A 15,011-nucleotide genomic window follows, 5' to 3' on the forward strand; every position below is an offset into this window, starting at 1 on the left:
CCATAAAAATAGCCCTCATGGATGTCTATCAAAAACAAGGAGTTGTCTCTGCTACGTTTTATCATAAATCAATCACAGTATACTAGAATTAAGCACTGGATCTTTTGTTTTCAAATATACATTTGTTGATGTTCCCCTTTGACATATGAGCTGATAGCCAAGGAAACAGTTGTCCCAGGAAGCACTTGCAAACTTCCAAATAGAAACACAGAGAAGCTCACTTGAAACCGGAGTATTGCTCATTTGGTGATCCCCTGGGACCAGTACTCAAAGAATATTCAGAAGGGTCTTCTATAGATACCCCACTACCACATACAAAAGTATTTTCAGTAATGATGACAAAATGAAATGCTAGTAGCTAGGAAATAAAGATGGGGTTAAGATATGAACTTCAACTCTTGGCTTACCTTGGAACTTTCATGAATTTACATGGAACACGCCCAGCAGCTGAGGTCATGTTTAACTAAAGGGTGACTGCAGCACAGGGGTTCTCTAAGTTAATGCTCATGAAGAGTAGCAAGTATGTCACAGGGTAAATGGTTAAAATATGTGAATTTGGAGGGGTGCTGGTAAGTAAGTCTAGGGCCTTCTTCCAGTGTGAAATTATCTCTTTCTCTTTCTCTCTCTCGTGCATGCACCCAAGTGTGCATGTGCATATATGTTTACTAGGAACTGAACCTTTTCCTTTTAATAGTACTTTGAGAAAGGTATAGCAAAATGTGCAGGCCAGCCTCAAATTGTCTGTGTAGCTGAGGTTGGCCTCAAAGTTTTCAGCCTCTTGCTTCAGCCCCCTAAGGAGCTGGGGTGACAGGTGAATACCACCACACTCACCAAGGAAACCTTGTTTATTGCAGCTGAATAAATGCATGCTATTGTACTTTCTGCTGTATCTAATATAGACCATCTGCATTTGAATGTTGCTAATTATGTCAATATATTTACTTATTACAGCTATCTCAGCAGGACTTTAATTGCTGTTGGTAGTTACTATGAATACTTAAACCTCAGTAAATATCACAAAATATATATTCCACTTTTCCAGTTCTCATGAACACAGCTTGGCTTTCCCCTGTATATTCCACATTAGCAAAGCTGTGCTTAAGTTTACATGAAAGTGCTCACAAAATATGCACATGTGGATAAACAACAATTTAAGGACTTGGTGTAGAACTCCAAGTGTCACAAATCGCGAGGCATCAGATTTTTTTTTCCAATTAGCCAGTTAAACAGAAATTTTAATTCTGGAATCAATTTTTTCCCCAGTCGTTCACAGGATCAATATCATCTTCAATTTCCTCTCCCATAATCTCACATCCATGGTCTGAGCACTCACAAAATTCTGTTTGTGTGATTCTGGTGTTCTTGCCAATGCTGTCTTCTTTCTGATTTTGGATTTTTGAGCTCCCTGTGTGGCCAAGCCCGATGACTTTAAACTTCTCCAGTGCTGGGAGTACTGGCATGTTCCCTGCCCCCATACACACAGAAAAAAAAAAAAAAAGGCAATCTTTTCAAATAAAATGTGCAGCCTACCTCTAAAGCATGTTGACATGCATATTACGCCAGTGACACCACCTCCTTAGAAACTGTTGTCTGGAGAGAAAGCAATACACAAATCTTAGGCAGTTTCCTCCATCCTGCCTTTTATCTTCTTTTCCTGCTGCTCTGTAGCTCCTCTCTCTCTCTCTCTCTCTCTCTCTCTCTCTCTCTCTCTCTCACACACACACACACACACACACACACACACACACACACACACACACACACACACACCCTCCCGTTTGTCATCTGATCTATACTGAAGCAACACCTGCGCTTTTTATAGCTGGCGGAGTCCCCGACCTCTTCTATCAATAATGATCACCTGAAACAGTTAAAACAAAATTCTCCTCAATCTTCTGGAAATTAGATTTCGGTATTTTTTGAGAGGCTCCAGAATCTGATTTGAAACACGTGTTCTTCACTGATTCCCATAGGCCAGGATTGCTGACTAGTAACTCCCTGAAGCCTGCAGTAGATTTTAGTTCTAGACCAATGATAGTCCTTCCCTGGACCTCAGGGTTTAGTATTTAGGAAAGAAAAGCAGACAAAACTAGAGAAGGCAGAAAGGCATCTTGTCGTTATACCCCTTCCTCCCAAGCTAAAGTTTCAACACCCTAAAGCAGCAGTTTTCAACCTGTGGGTATCAACCCCTCAAGGGGTCGCCTGAGACCATCGGCAAAACACAGATTTTGCATTACAATTCATAACACTAGCAAAATTAGCTACTAAGTAGCAACGAAAATATTTTTATGTTTGGGCTCACCACAACATGAGGAACTGTATTAGAGGCCCTCAGCATTAGGAAGGTTGAGAACCACTGCACCTAGAGACTATCAAAGGAAGATTTTAATCTGTGCTGTGGAAGTGACGTACCACCAGGGGGAAACATAGAGCTGACAAGTTGCAAATATTTGGAGATTTTTGAATTTTTCCAAGGGGGTTGAGGAGGAGGGGAAGAGAGACAAGAGGAAAGAGATGAGTGAAGATACCTGTGACTGGGCCATGGTTCAGTGGTGGGGCACCTGTGGGGCACAAATGAGGCTCTGGGTTCAATCCCCTTGTGCTGCAAAAACAAGCCAGAATGCAATGGCAAAGACCTGTGTGCATCTCATACACGTCTCTCTCCAGGAGGTCTCCTTAGACAACCATGGTAGATAGAAAGCAATATTGCCCTAAAGAAGCAGACTTACACGTAGGAAAAAAAAAACTATTGGAATACCAAGTTTCCAGCTAAACAGATGCAGTCAATTTTTCTTCCTGTAAATACTTGTCCTATTTTTTTTTTTTTTTAAGCTGAGGATCGAACCCAGGGCCTTGTGCTTGCTAGGCAAGCGCTCTACCACTGAGCTAAATCCCCAACCCAGTTGTCCTACTTTTAATATTTAATTAGAGTTTTATTTAATTAGCCTTTATTTAACTTACAGTTTACAAACCGTCATTGAGAGAAGTCAGAGGCAGGACCTGAAGCAGAGGCATTGAAAAACACTGCTTGCTAGCTTGCTCAGTCTGCTTTCTTATAGCACCCTGTCACCTGCCCAAGGGTGGCACCGCCCACAGTGGGCTGGGCCCTCCCACATCAATCATTAATCAAGAGAATGCCCCACAGCCATGTCATCCAGACCAGTCTAATGGAGGCAATTCCTGAACTGGAATGGACTCAGTCCCTAATAATGAGATGTGGTGTGGTGTGTGTGTGTGGGGGGGGGGGGGTTAACAAACAAGTAGTTGACAATCATCTCCCATTTTGTAGACTGTCTCCTCACTCTCAATTTTCAGGGGCATGGGAGGCGGGTGATGACTACAGAAATTTATAATTTCGTGCAGTCCCATTTAGTAATTCCAGGGATTATTTCTTGTGCTTGTTATTGGAGTCTTAGTCAGAAAGTCTATATTTGCGTTTATATCTTAATGATTTTCCAGATGTCTAACCAGCACATTGTCATGATCACTGTTCAATACCTTTAAGGGAATCTTGTGTAGTTCTACTAAATGGGGATATAACATGGCAAAAGAGCATCAGTTCTCCTTTCCAGTCTACTTATGCCTAGAACTGGCAGGAGAAAATCTTGCCAAACCAGATAATTTCTACAGCTATCTCCTTCTAGCTTTTCCCCTTTGAAATGAGACATTAGAGATGGTTAAGAAATGTTGGAAGGAGAGGAAGGATCAAACAAAGAAATAATACTTTTTCCTCCAGTTGGCCAAAATTAGATGTGCTTTCCCTATCTAGACATTCCTGCATCTATTGAAAGATTGATCCGAAACCTTGAGGCAGTTCTGCAGTTTAAAAGTCGTCAACTATAATTACCACCGTTTTGCTAGAAAGGCTGGGTGGGAAGAAAAGGCAAGAAAGTCGCAGGACATTCCTGAAGGCCGCGTGAACCTAACCAAAGAGTGATTACTCTGGAGGGGAAGCCAGGGAGGAGAACCTCAAAGTCACTTAGAAACTTCGTGTCCTAAAGAAAGGAGGATTTTCGGTCTTAAAATTATGTTAACATAAAAAGGCCAGAACCTCAAAGGAAAACGGCTATATATATATATATTTTTTAACAGGAATTGGAGAGTACAAACTGCTTTTAAAAACTGTTCACAGCACTACAGTACATGTACACGTGAGGATTAAAAACAAAAACAAAAACCCCTCAGATAGCTCGGTGACTTGGTCTGCTCTAGGCATTCTCAATCGGGACAGGTGCTTCAAGGGCAGAACTCTTCCACGATACACGACCAACACACAAACTGTATCTGTCCCCGGAGAACGTGATGCGGAACACTGAGAGGTGGGCAATGCCTTCAAAGGCTCCTAGGGGCACTGCACACGCCAGGGGCGGCAGGCAGAAACCTCGGAGGACACTGCGCGCCGCCGCTCGCTGCGCAGCGCACGGTGTGAGAACGTACCCAGTGACCGCGGGCGCCCACCCTCGGCCGCACCCGCCAGCCTCCGCCTCGGGCTCTCATTCGGGACCCCGTCACCCTTTGTCGCGATGCCCGCGCGCCCTTCGGCGGGGGTGACTGCCCACGCGCGGCCCCGGCGGGTCGCCGTTTCCTAGACAGCCGCACGGCCCCTCCGCAGGCTCCGGAACGCGCGCGGGCGCGGGTGCGGGTGCGGGTGCGGGCAGCGAGAGCGCAGGCGCGGGCCCGGGAGAGCCGCCGGCACGAAGGCGCGCGCGCGCGCGCCCGAAGGGGGTGGGCGGAGGGGCGGAGGGAGCGGCGGGGCCGCGAGGGGGGGGGGGGGGGGCGCGGAGAGGAAAGCCCGGAGAGCGGGAGCGCGGGCCCAGCGCCGCAGAGCAGAGCGAATCCTGAGCCCCAGCAGCAGGTACGTGCTCTTGCAGCCGGCGGCCGCCGGGGCTTCCCCTGCCTTAGCCGTAGCCCCGGCGGACGGGTGAGGGAGGCAAGGGTAGGGGCGGGTCACGGTTTGCAGGGTGAGTGCCCTGGAGGACTGGGATCCTGCATGCAGCTGACCTTCATGCCCCGGGCTGGGGAGCCGGGCGACCATCTGCGGGACAGCCCCAGGTCTTCAGCTCCAGCCTGGGGAATCTGCTTGTCACATGCTTCTTATTTATATTTGCAAACTGCCCTGGTTCGGGTCCAGCTGCAGATGTCTTACCTCCCATTCTTTGCCTCCGTGTGCCATCTTGCATTTATTAATAAAACATGAAAACTGGGGTGCGGGAGGTTTGCTGATGAGGGGAATCCCATTGCAGTATAGCAAGCGGGCGCCTATTTTCGGTTTTCCGACGTGGTGTAGAGGTGGAAATCCCACACCCTGGGGATTTGTGGCTTGGTTGGTCGTGACCACTTCCTAGTGGGCTTCCCCGGTTTGTCGCTAGGCGCCTCAGCGGCAGAATGGACACAGTCTGGAAAGGATAGAGGGTTTCACTGTCAACCTGGCGTCCTGTTCTGAGGACAGGTGCAAGCCAAAGCAGTTCCCTGCTTGCTAACTTGCCAGGGAGGCTTAAATCCAGACAAATCTTCCTCAAGATTGTTAAGAGGAGGCCTTGAATTGAATCTCTGAGACTTGCCTACTCAACAAACTCATCGCGATTTTGCATCCGAAGATGATTAAAACTAGCCACCTGTTGGAAGTCAGACCCCATACTCCATTCTGTTTCAATGCCGAGATAATAATAGGCCCCAATAGTTCCCTCTACCCTCTTTAAATGTGTTGCATGTCATTTGTTTCTTTTGAAATAAAGTCCACCTATGATTTGTTGCCTTTTATGTTATAGACTGAAATGCTATGATTTATTTATCTCCCATATTCATACACCACCATATCCTAAGCACCGAGTTTCTCTTCGGTGTATGTTACCTATCTCCCTGGCTTTTCACTTAGCTTTGAGGAAGAGTGGGGGAAGTGCAATGTGGGTAACTGCTTCCCTGATGCCCTCCCCCAGAAATAACATCGTGAAAGGAACAGAATGAAAGTGACCACGGCAAGATGTAGGCTATGACAGCCAGACTGTAGTGCCACATTAAATAATGAGATCGAGTCATGTGGACCCAGGACTGAGCTGAAAGTTATTTGTGACTGATTTCCTTGAGTCCTCCCAGCAAGGCTCCCATCTCTGTGTTGGGGATGAAGAGGCTGGGACTTCAAAAGGTTAACTGACTTGCCCAAGGTCACACAGTCAGGAGCAGGGTAAAGATGCAATTCATCTGCACCACATCCGATGGCAGGGTGCTGGGGGTGTTGCTGCCTCGGGCACCTTTTCATTAAGGTCGGGTTCACGGGGGAGCATCCAGGCCCTGATGGGATTTTCTACTTCATAGATTCCCTACCATTTCTGTGGCTCTCCAAAATGAGAAACTGTTGTTCCAGAGGGTGGCTGTGTGGAATTTCCTTTGCGGTGACACTGAGCCAATTTTTTTAAAACGGGGTCCAAGGCGTCCTGCTGTAAAACTCCCCCACATAATCAATACATTCAGAAACTGTTTCACTACCAGTTTAGACCCAGGAAGTACCTACAAATCCTGTAGAGTGCTTGTGTGTTTTCACACTCCCACCCCACCCTGTCTTGAACATCATTTGTGTCACAGTGACTTTACCACACTTACTTGTGGGTGCTGTAATGGGGTGAGGGGATCCGTGCCAGCATGTGCCATAATCTAGTTTCTACAAATGTGGCAATTTCTCACTCAACGCTCTGGAAATTTGTACGTTTGGTTATGGATATATATATTTAATCTCCTTTTTTTACAAGTGCATTCTTACAGTTCAGGTGTTGGATTTTATTCCACATACATAGCAGCTTCCATGGACTTAGAAACTGCTGTCATTTCATGAATGGAAAATTCACCTAATGGAGCTGCGAGGTTTTGTGTTCAGGTCGTATAAATGATCTAGTGGTAAGAAAACTATAGTTGAATGTAAAGAATTAATTGAAAAGTATATTCTATGGAAAATATAGCTTTTAATGATCATTGGCATACTAGATAACACTAAGCGAGGTCTATGAAGTTGTCTGTAAGTTCTATGAGCTCTGTTTTCTTCCGCGGACAATGAGTAGAACGTTACCTCCTTCATTATACTCCTACGGATAGCAGACAATTTGTATGGCAGATGGGCCTCTCTGAAGATACTCAGTTTTGGAAGAGTTCAATTTCCAGCGCTTAAGGAAATGCTGAGGTAGAATTGTTCTGCCCTGGAGATTTCCAGCCTATGGTCAGACAAACTCAAGATGAATCCTGACAGCACCAGGAAGAAACGGAAAGTAACGAGAGGTCTTGCTTGGTTTCTGAGCAAGAGAAGGGTTTTCCCTTGGAAAGTATCAGGATCCCTTCCAGGAAGGGGCCTTCAGTTGTCAAGAGAGGTAGACTAGTCTGATGCCTTCCCTGTGAGCATAACTTTATGTAATGCTCAGATGAGCATCCTTGGTGCAAAGGTCAGCTCAAAAATAAAAAATATTCTGGACTATGGGGTTTTTTTTTCTTGAAACGTTTTTGAACTGGGAAAGCCATGTGGGCAATTGTGGAGGCTTTGGCCTTACCTTTAACTCCTCTCACGTAGCACGCGCATGTCAGAGGGGAGAGGAAAGGCTGACGTTTACATGCTATGTGTTTTGCTTTAACTGGCTATAATACAGTTTAATGCATTGTGAGGATGAAGCTGGGCGCTGTCTTATGTTAGCTGACCCTGCAAGTTGTTTAGTTATGAGATGGAGTTTTACTTATAATATCCCTTAATTTAGTGGGGTTTTTTGTTTTGTTTTGTTTTGGTTGGTTGGTTTTGGGTTTTTGTTTTTGTTTTTTGTTTTTGTCGTCCCCCCCCCCCGCCCCGAGATGGGGTTTTTCTGTGTAGCCCTGGCTATCTTGGAACTCACTCTGTAGACCAGGCTGGCCTCCAGTTCAGAGATCCACCTGCCTCTGCCTTCTGAGTTCTGGGATTAAAGGTATATGTCAACACTGCCTGGCTTTAATTTAGTATTTTTAAATGAAAAATTTTAGTTCCGACATTTATGAATCACAGAAGTTCACAGATAGTTTACTTGGAATTAATTAAATTTCACTGGTTTCTGTTTCTCTCCTCAATGGGAGTGGTAGCAAGGGCTATCTATCCATCCTCTCCTTTCAAATGGAACTAGCCGAGGGTCATAGATACTGGCTGAGGACCATCTCAGAACTCATTTGGGACCTTCTGTGGTCCAGATCTCGTCTGAGGACCCTAGAACTCCCTAAGAGTGTTCCTAAAGTGGGTCATAGCTACCTTCGGTGGGGTGGGATGACGTCTAAACAGAGCAAGGCCAGAAAGCTAATTCCCTTGCATCAGTCAACAGTGGCCTATGCTATGATTTTTTTTTCAAATGTAATAAATGTTCACTGCAGAACATCCAGTCATTAAAAAAAAGTAGAAGGAGGCTGGAGAGATGACTCAGAAGTTAAGAACACTGGCTGCTCTTCCAGAGGTCCTGAGTTCAATTCCCAGCAACCACATGGTGGTTCACAACCATCCATAATGAGATCTGGCGCCCTCTTCTGGCCTGCAGGGGCACATGCAGGCAGAACACTATACATAATAAATAAATAAATAAATTTAAAAAATTTTTTTTTTAAAAAGTAGAAGGTTGAAAGTCAGTAATCAAACTTTTTGGTAGTCTTAACTCTTACCAGTGTTCACCATTAACAGTTTGGTGTGGATTGCTGCAGATTTTAAGTGCAGAAGCTAAAATGTTATTCTCTTCTATGACATTCATAGACAAATAATGTGTTTTTCCTGTTTGCTTTCTTGCACCTTGTAATACATCTTTGATGTCTGAGAGGCTCTTGAGTGGTCTGCTTCTAAACACTTTTATTCAGCCACAGTGGGAGCTGGGTAGGTAGAGCCGTACAACTAGGAAAAGGTTGGGGGAACTGATGGGTGGTGTGTAGGAACCTGGCATTTTCTGTGTCCTATAGGGAGTTTCATATTCCATGTCTCTTTGCAGTTACCCTTTGTGGTCAGATGTACAGATGTGGAGCTGGGAGCCCAAAATAAACAACAGAGGAACAGACCTGATTTGGAGGCTGAGCTAGTGTGGCTCAGGCTCTGGGCTTTTTCTTTTCTCTGCCCCGACTGCAGGGTGAGGTGGTCTCTGCCCCTCAGTGTTCTCACCTTTCTGCTCCACCTGTACTGACCTCCTTCCTGTTTCTCTACTCGGGGCCCTGGCTATAGCAGGTTTTTTTCTGGGAATGCTCTTCCAGCAGGTAGTGGCAGGACTCACTCCTTTACTTCCTTGAGACTTTGCTTAAAGTCTAACTGTGCCTTCAAAACAAGTCCACCCACCCCAGTGAGGCATCCCTAGCCTGCCTGCCTTGTTTACATTCTAACACCTAGCACACAGCATTACGTCTTTCTTGAGTGTTGTATCTCTCTCCTCCATGGAACAAATGCTCCAGAAGAAAAGCTTTTGACTGTGCTTTTACTCTCTGGTGCTATAGTGGGGGAGAGGGGGGGCAAGTCACTGTGGCATCTTTGAATCCTTCCTTCCAGCTTCCCACATTTCTTGTTTTTGTTAGTGATGGCTCTTGTTGTCCCCTGCGGTAGCTTTTTATGTTCCTTAGAGGAACAGCAAGGAAAGTGCAAGAGAATTAGGGGAAAATTGTCTTACTTTTGCTCCAGTTGTGAGAGAGGAAACTCCTGCGGCAAATCAGGCACTACAGAGGTGGAGAGAAGGTCCCTGAGTGTCATTCTGAGAGGATGATAGGGCAGCAAAGCAGAAGGGGAGACCAGTGACAATGGGGGCCTGTGAGGTTTCTCTAGTTGGGCTGCAGGATGAATGCTTTGCCAACCACCAAGTTTTTAGCCCATGTCACTAAAAAGAAAAGAATCTATGCTCACCCACTCCAGCTTTTCACCCAGGCAGATTAATCATTGTGCTACCGGTAGTAACCCACTATGCGGTTTAAACAGTAGATACCTGTTTAATAAATGTCTTCCCTGCCTAAGCCAGGGTGTGAGTTCACTCTAAAAATCCAACCACCTGTCAGTGTGTCTGCGAAGTATGGCCAGCAAGCAAGAACTAGAAGCATCACACCCAGAGTTCCCTTTAGCCCAACAGTCCTAAGCTCTCGTCTATATGTCTTTTGGGAATGTGTAGTTTGCAGAAGTATTGTTTGGGATACAGCAAAATCATAGGCACTTTGGGGACTGATTCAAACATAGAACTCTGTAGAAGGAACTATAGTAGGATGCTGAAGGAGCCGATAGTCACAGAACGAGGCCTTGATAAAATAGCAACTTCTTCTCCTCCTGCCTCACACCTCCACCACCTCCACCACCTCCATCTCCACTACCACCACCACCTCCACCACCATCTCCACCACCACCACCACCACCATCTCCACCACCACCTCCACCACCACCATCTCCACTACCACCACCACCTCCACCTCCACCACCACCACCACCACCATCTCCACCACCTCCACCACCACCACCACCACCATCTCCACCACCTCCACCACCACCACCACCATCTCCACCACCACCACCACCTCCACCACCATCTCCACCACCACCACCACCACCACCTCCACCACCATCTCCACCACCACCTCCACCACCACCACCTCCACCACCATCTCCACCACCACCATCTCCACTACCACCACCACCTCCACCACCATCTCCACCACCACCACCACCACCACCTCCACCACCACCATCTCCACCACCACCTCCACCACCATCTCCACCACCTCCACCACCACCATCTCCACCACCACCACCACCACCACCACCTCCACCACCTCCACCACCACCTCCACCACCTTCACCTCCTCCACCACCACCATCTCCACCACCACCACCATCTCCACCACCATCTCCACCACCACCATCTCCACCACCACCATCTCCACCACCACCACCATCTCCACCACCATCTCCACCACCACCATCTCCACCACCACCACCACCACCATCTCCACCACCACCTCCACCACCACCACCTCCACCACCATCTCCACCACCACCATCTCCACCACCACCACCACCTCCACCACCATCTCCACCACCACCACCACCACCACCACCTCCACCACCTCCACCACCACCTCCACCACCTTCACCTCCTCCACCACCACCATCTCCACCACCACCACCTCCACCACCATCACCACCACCTCCACCACCACCACTTCCTCCTCCTCCTCCTCCTCCTCCTGCTCCTCCTCCTCCACCACCACCGCCACCACCACCACCACCACCACCACCACCTCCACCACCACCACTTCCTCCCCCTCCTCCTCCTCCACCACCACCACCACTACCACCTCCACCTCCACCACCATCTCCACCACCACCACCATCTCCACCTCCACCACCTCCACCACCACCTCCACCACCTTCACCTCCTCCACCACCACCATCTCCACCACCACCACCTCCACCACCACCACCACCACCACCACCACCACCACCACCACCACCACCACCACCACCACCACCACCACCACCACCTCCACCACTTCTTCCTTCTCTTTTGAGCTCTAACGGCTGCCCTCATGGCTCTGAATTATTTATTGTAAGTAGAATGCCCTTTCAAAAGCTACAGTCTCCCTAAAACTGTGTTTGACTTGTAAGATCCAGCACCTAGCATGAAAGCTGCAATTCTAACCACTCATTAAAACAGAGTCTGTCCAAGAACATCTGTCTTGCAGCTCAGGTTTTTGGAAGTTCAGACTGGAATCAGACAGATGTTCTTAGTGTGGAGCTATGCTGCATACTACCAAGCAGTGGGGGGGGGGGAGGATGAGTGGGGAGGGGTCCTCAAAAACTCCAAAGCAAGCTGTGTGGAGCTGATGCGATGTCTTTCTCCTTGAGAATTGCCCTATAAATAGTTAAATTTTTGCATTTCACCTGCGTGCAAAGCAGCTAATTGTCTCCTACTGTAATTACTAAAATGTGTTATTTCTGCAAGAATAGGATGGAATATATTGCAAACCCTCCAATAAAATCAAAGTTGCTCTGCCTTGTGATCGTTCCTTAAACAGAAGCTTAGAAACCTGTCTCCTGGCTTTGCTGCCAGCTGCTCCCCAGGGCTGGGTCTGCTGTCATCCTTCTTGTCCCACAGGACACTCCTGTCCTCGCCCCTCTCTGAAACACAGCTCTGCTAAAGGTCACGCATCCCATAGCTGTTTCTCGGATTTCCTTCCTGATGGCTCAGCAACACCCGACCCTGCTGACTTCTTCCTGGAAACACTGTGCCTCGGCCTCTTCTCTGCGCTCAGAGGCTTCTTGCTCTGTCCCAGGCTGAGGTGGTTAAGGAATATGAGCTCTGCTGGGGATTTGAATCTGGCCCTTGCACTTGCTCACCATGGAACCTAACGTCTCGGCCCCTGTGGAAGAGCTATGTCATAGCTTCAGGAGACAAAGATGAAAAGAATGTGCCAAGAGAGCGGCAGTCACCAAATGTCACCTTTGGTCATTAACACTTCCGGCTTAGATACCCCTTGTATTTTTGGAATAAAATCCCAGCGTTCCTCCCTGACATCAAGACCCCTAAAACTAGTTCCTGTTCAGTTCCCCTTTGGCCCTTTCTCCTTTCCAGTACATTCCCCACTGGCCGCTTTCACCTTGTCCTGCTCTGCCAGAGGGATAAAGAGGCTGAGGACTCTGCTGGCTTGCCGCCTGCCTGCGGGAGGCACAGAGTGCAGCCTGCTCTGTGACGTCAGCAGGCCTCCCTTGGGCATGAAGCCTATCTCGCTGGCAGATCACAAATTACTCAAAAACAGCAGCTCTGATGTATACCTTTCAAAAATAGCTCTCTCGGCATTCAGCCTAATACTTTACACACAGTAGGAGTTTAACGCCTATCTTTTATCTGCTAAGACATTGCAGTTTTATATGGGCCTTCCAAAATCCTTCTTCTAAATTGGACCATCAGTACACAGTCCTGGAGTCCACGCAGGCTTTATAGGAGAAAACTTGAGTCAACAGCACAAGGATACCAACCCCCTGAGAACCTTTTGGAATGAGGAGGGATGCACAAAAATAACTAAAAATAACGGGACTGTAGGGAATGATTTAATACTTTAAAAAGTGGCTTGTCTTCTTTCCAACCCCTGAGGCTATTTTTACAGTGATCCGAGTTGTGGTTTTGAATTGTTTTGTGTCGAGTTGTGTGTATGTTGTTTTTGCTCCCATCTTCTCCACCATCAGAATGAGGTGCGTGCTAAGGGACAAGAAATGCACCACAGCCCTCAGATGTGTTGCAGACTTCCTCTGAGCTACTCTCTTCTGGGCCTGCATTCTTCCCCTCAGTGCTAGCTAAAGAGAATAGTAAAGTTAATACACATCCAAGGACGGGATAGCTGGTTACAAAAACAAAAACAAAAACAACAAAACAGAAAAGCTGTTATGTCCTAGTTAGTAAAGTACCTGCTGCATAAACCTGAGGACTGTGTTCAGATACCCAACACCTATGCAAAAAACAAAAAACAAAACCACAACAACAAAAACAAACAAACAAACAAACAGACATAGTCAGGCATCTATAATCCTCATGCAGGGGGTGGAGGCTGGCCCGCCTCTGGAGCTTGCTGGTCAGCTGGTCTAGCCAATCAGTGAGCACTAGTTCAAATGAGTGATCCTGCCTCAAAACATAAGGTGGAGTCCAAATGAGCCCAACTGAGGAAGACACCTGTAGCCTTGGCACGTGTACACACACACACACACACACACACACACACACACACACACACTATATATATATATATTCCTGTTACTGGCATGCTCAATTGGCATGAAAGAGTGGTGTGTGTTTTTCATCAGTATCTGCTCTATCTCTGAGGTTATGGAAAATCAGAAGTTCTTTTCAGCTTCAATATAATGACTTTCCCCCAGTGGAGTGTCTCTAGGTATATCAACCACACTCCAGCACAGGCCCCATTCCCAGGAATGGCCAACACAAAATGAACTCAATGATATTTTTGTGGACGTTTTGCTTTGTTCCAGCATTTTTTTTGTCCTAATAGTCTTTTGCTTGTTTATTTTCATTTTTTTGTTTTTGTTGTTTTTTTAAGCTTTTTTTTTGTTGTTTCTTATTCCTCCCCTACCCCTTTTTTGAGAGAGAAAACAAAGTTGGATGGGTAGAGAGGTGGGTAGGGTCTGGGAAAAGTTGAGAAGAAAGAAGAAACATGATTTAATATATTGTATGAAAAAACTTAATAAAAAACACACAATAAGAAAGAAAAAAATCTAACAACTTTCTTTCTAACCCTGGAGGCTATCAAGGGCCAGTTCCTTTGCATCTTGAGGCTTCACTGGGAGCTTCCCCTACCTCACCCCTATCAGCAGTCTGGGCCAGGTAACCAGACACCGAGGGGCCGTCCCATGCATTAACTAAGATGGTTAGCACCATCCCTGGTCCTTGCCATTTGATGCCAGTGAACTGTCAACACTCTCTAAGTATGATTACCAAAATTTCCCCCAAATTACCAAATGTCTCACAGGGAATAAATCTTCCTGAAATGAGAATTGCAGGGTCACTACAGAAAACTCAGTGATGGTCTGATTTGTAAACTATAGAATTTGGGCAATTTGGGTCAAATGAAAATCATAACTAATGCGTGAGACAAATTTGGCTTTAACATTTGAAATAGACTTGGTGTTTCTAAGCAATGCCTAGATTATTTCATAAATAATGAGATGTAAACAAAATAGCTACAGAATTCAGATTGTCTTAACTCCCACAGGTCTTAGGTCCAGATGCAACAATATACCCTAGGGCTACTGCAGGCATTCTTGGCGTATTTTATTTGGGCATTTTAAATGTACAAAATACTGTTAGGACTGTAATAATAAGTTTATCAAACAAAAAATAGTACCCCGCAGAACTCTGAGTGGTTTACGATTTGAAGAAATGGTTTGACCTGGAGAGTACCAGCTCTGCTCGCCAGTTTCCTTCTGACCAAAGAGCTGCTCCAAGACAGCCCTTCGGGGCGCAGGGTGAGTGACAAGGTACTTTGTGCTCTGGTGAAAGGCCACAACT

General features: G+C 46.7%; 1 protein-coding gene across 4 annotated transcripts in view; it reads left to right on the forward strand.

Moving 5' to 3' along the window:
* The first annotated feature begins 4,260 nt into the window (after window positions 1-4,260).
* Tmem266 (transmembrane protein 266) overlaps window positions 4,261-15,011 on the forward strand; it is a 116,541-nt gene continuing 105,790 nt past the window's right edge. For 2 of the 4 annotated variants that reach the window (XM_036191860.1, XM_036191863.1), the window contains exon 1: window positions 4,768-4,855. The gene's annotated coding sequence lies outside the window, so the exon portion shown is untranslated. Of the gene's footprint in view, window positions 4,320-4,767; window positions 4,856-15,011 lie in introns of those variants that run through there. The other 2 variants (XM_036191861.1, XM_036191862.1) reach the window with 2 other exon arrangements.

Source organism: Onychomys torridus, chromosome 7 (genome assembly GCF_903995425.1).
Source record: "Onychomys torridus chromosome 7, mOncTor1.1, whole genome shotgun sequence".
Classification (NCBI taxonomy): Eukaryota; Metazoa; Chordata; class Mammalia; order Rodentia; family Cricetidae; genus Onychomys; species Onychomys torridus.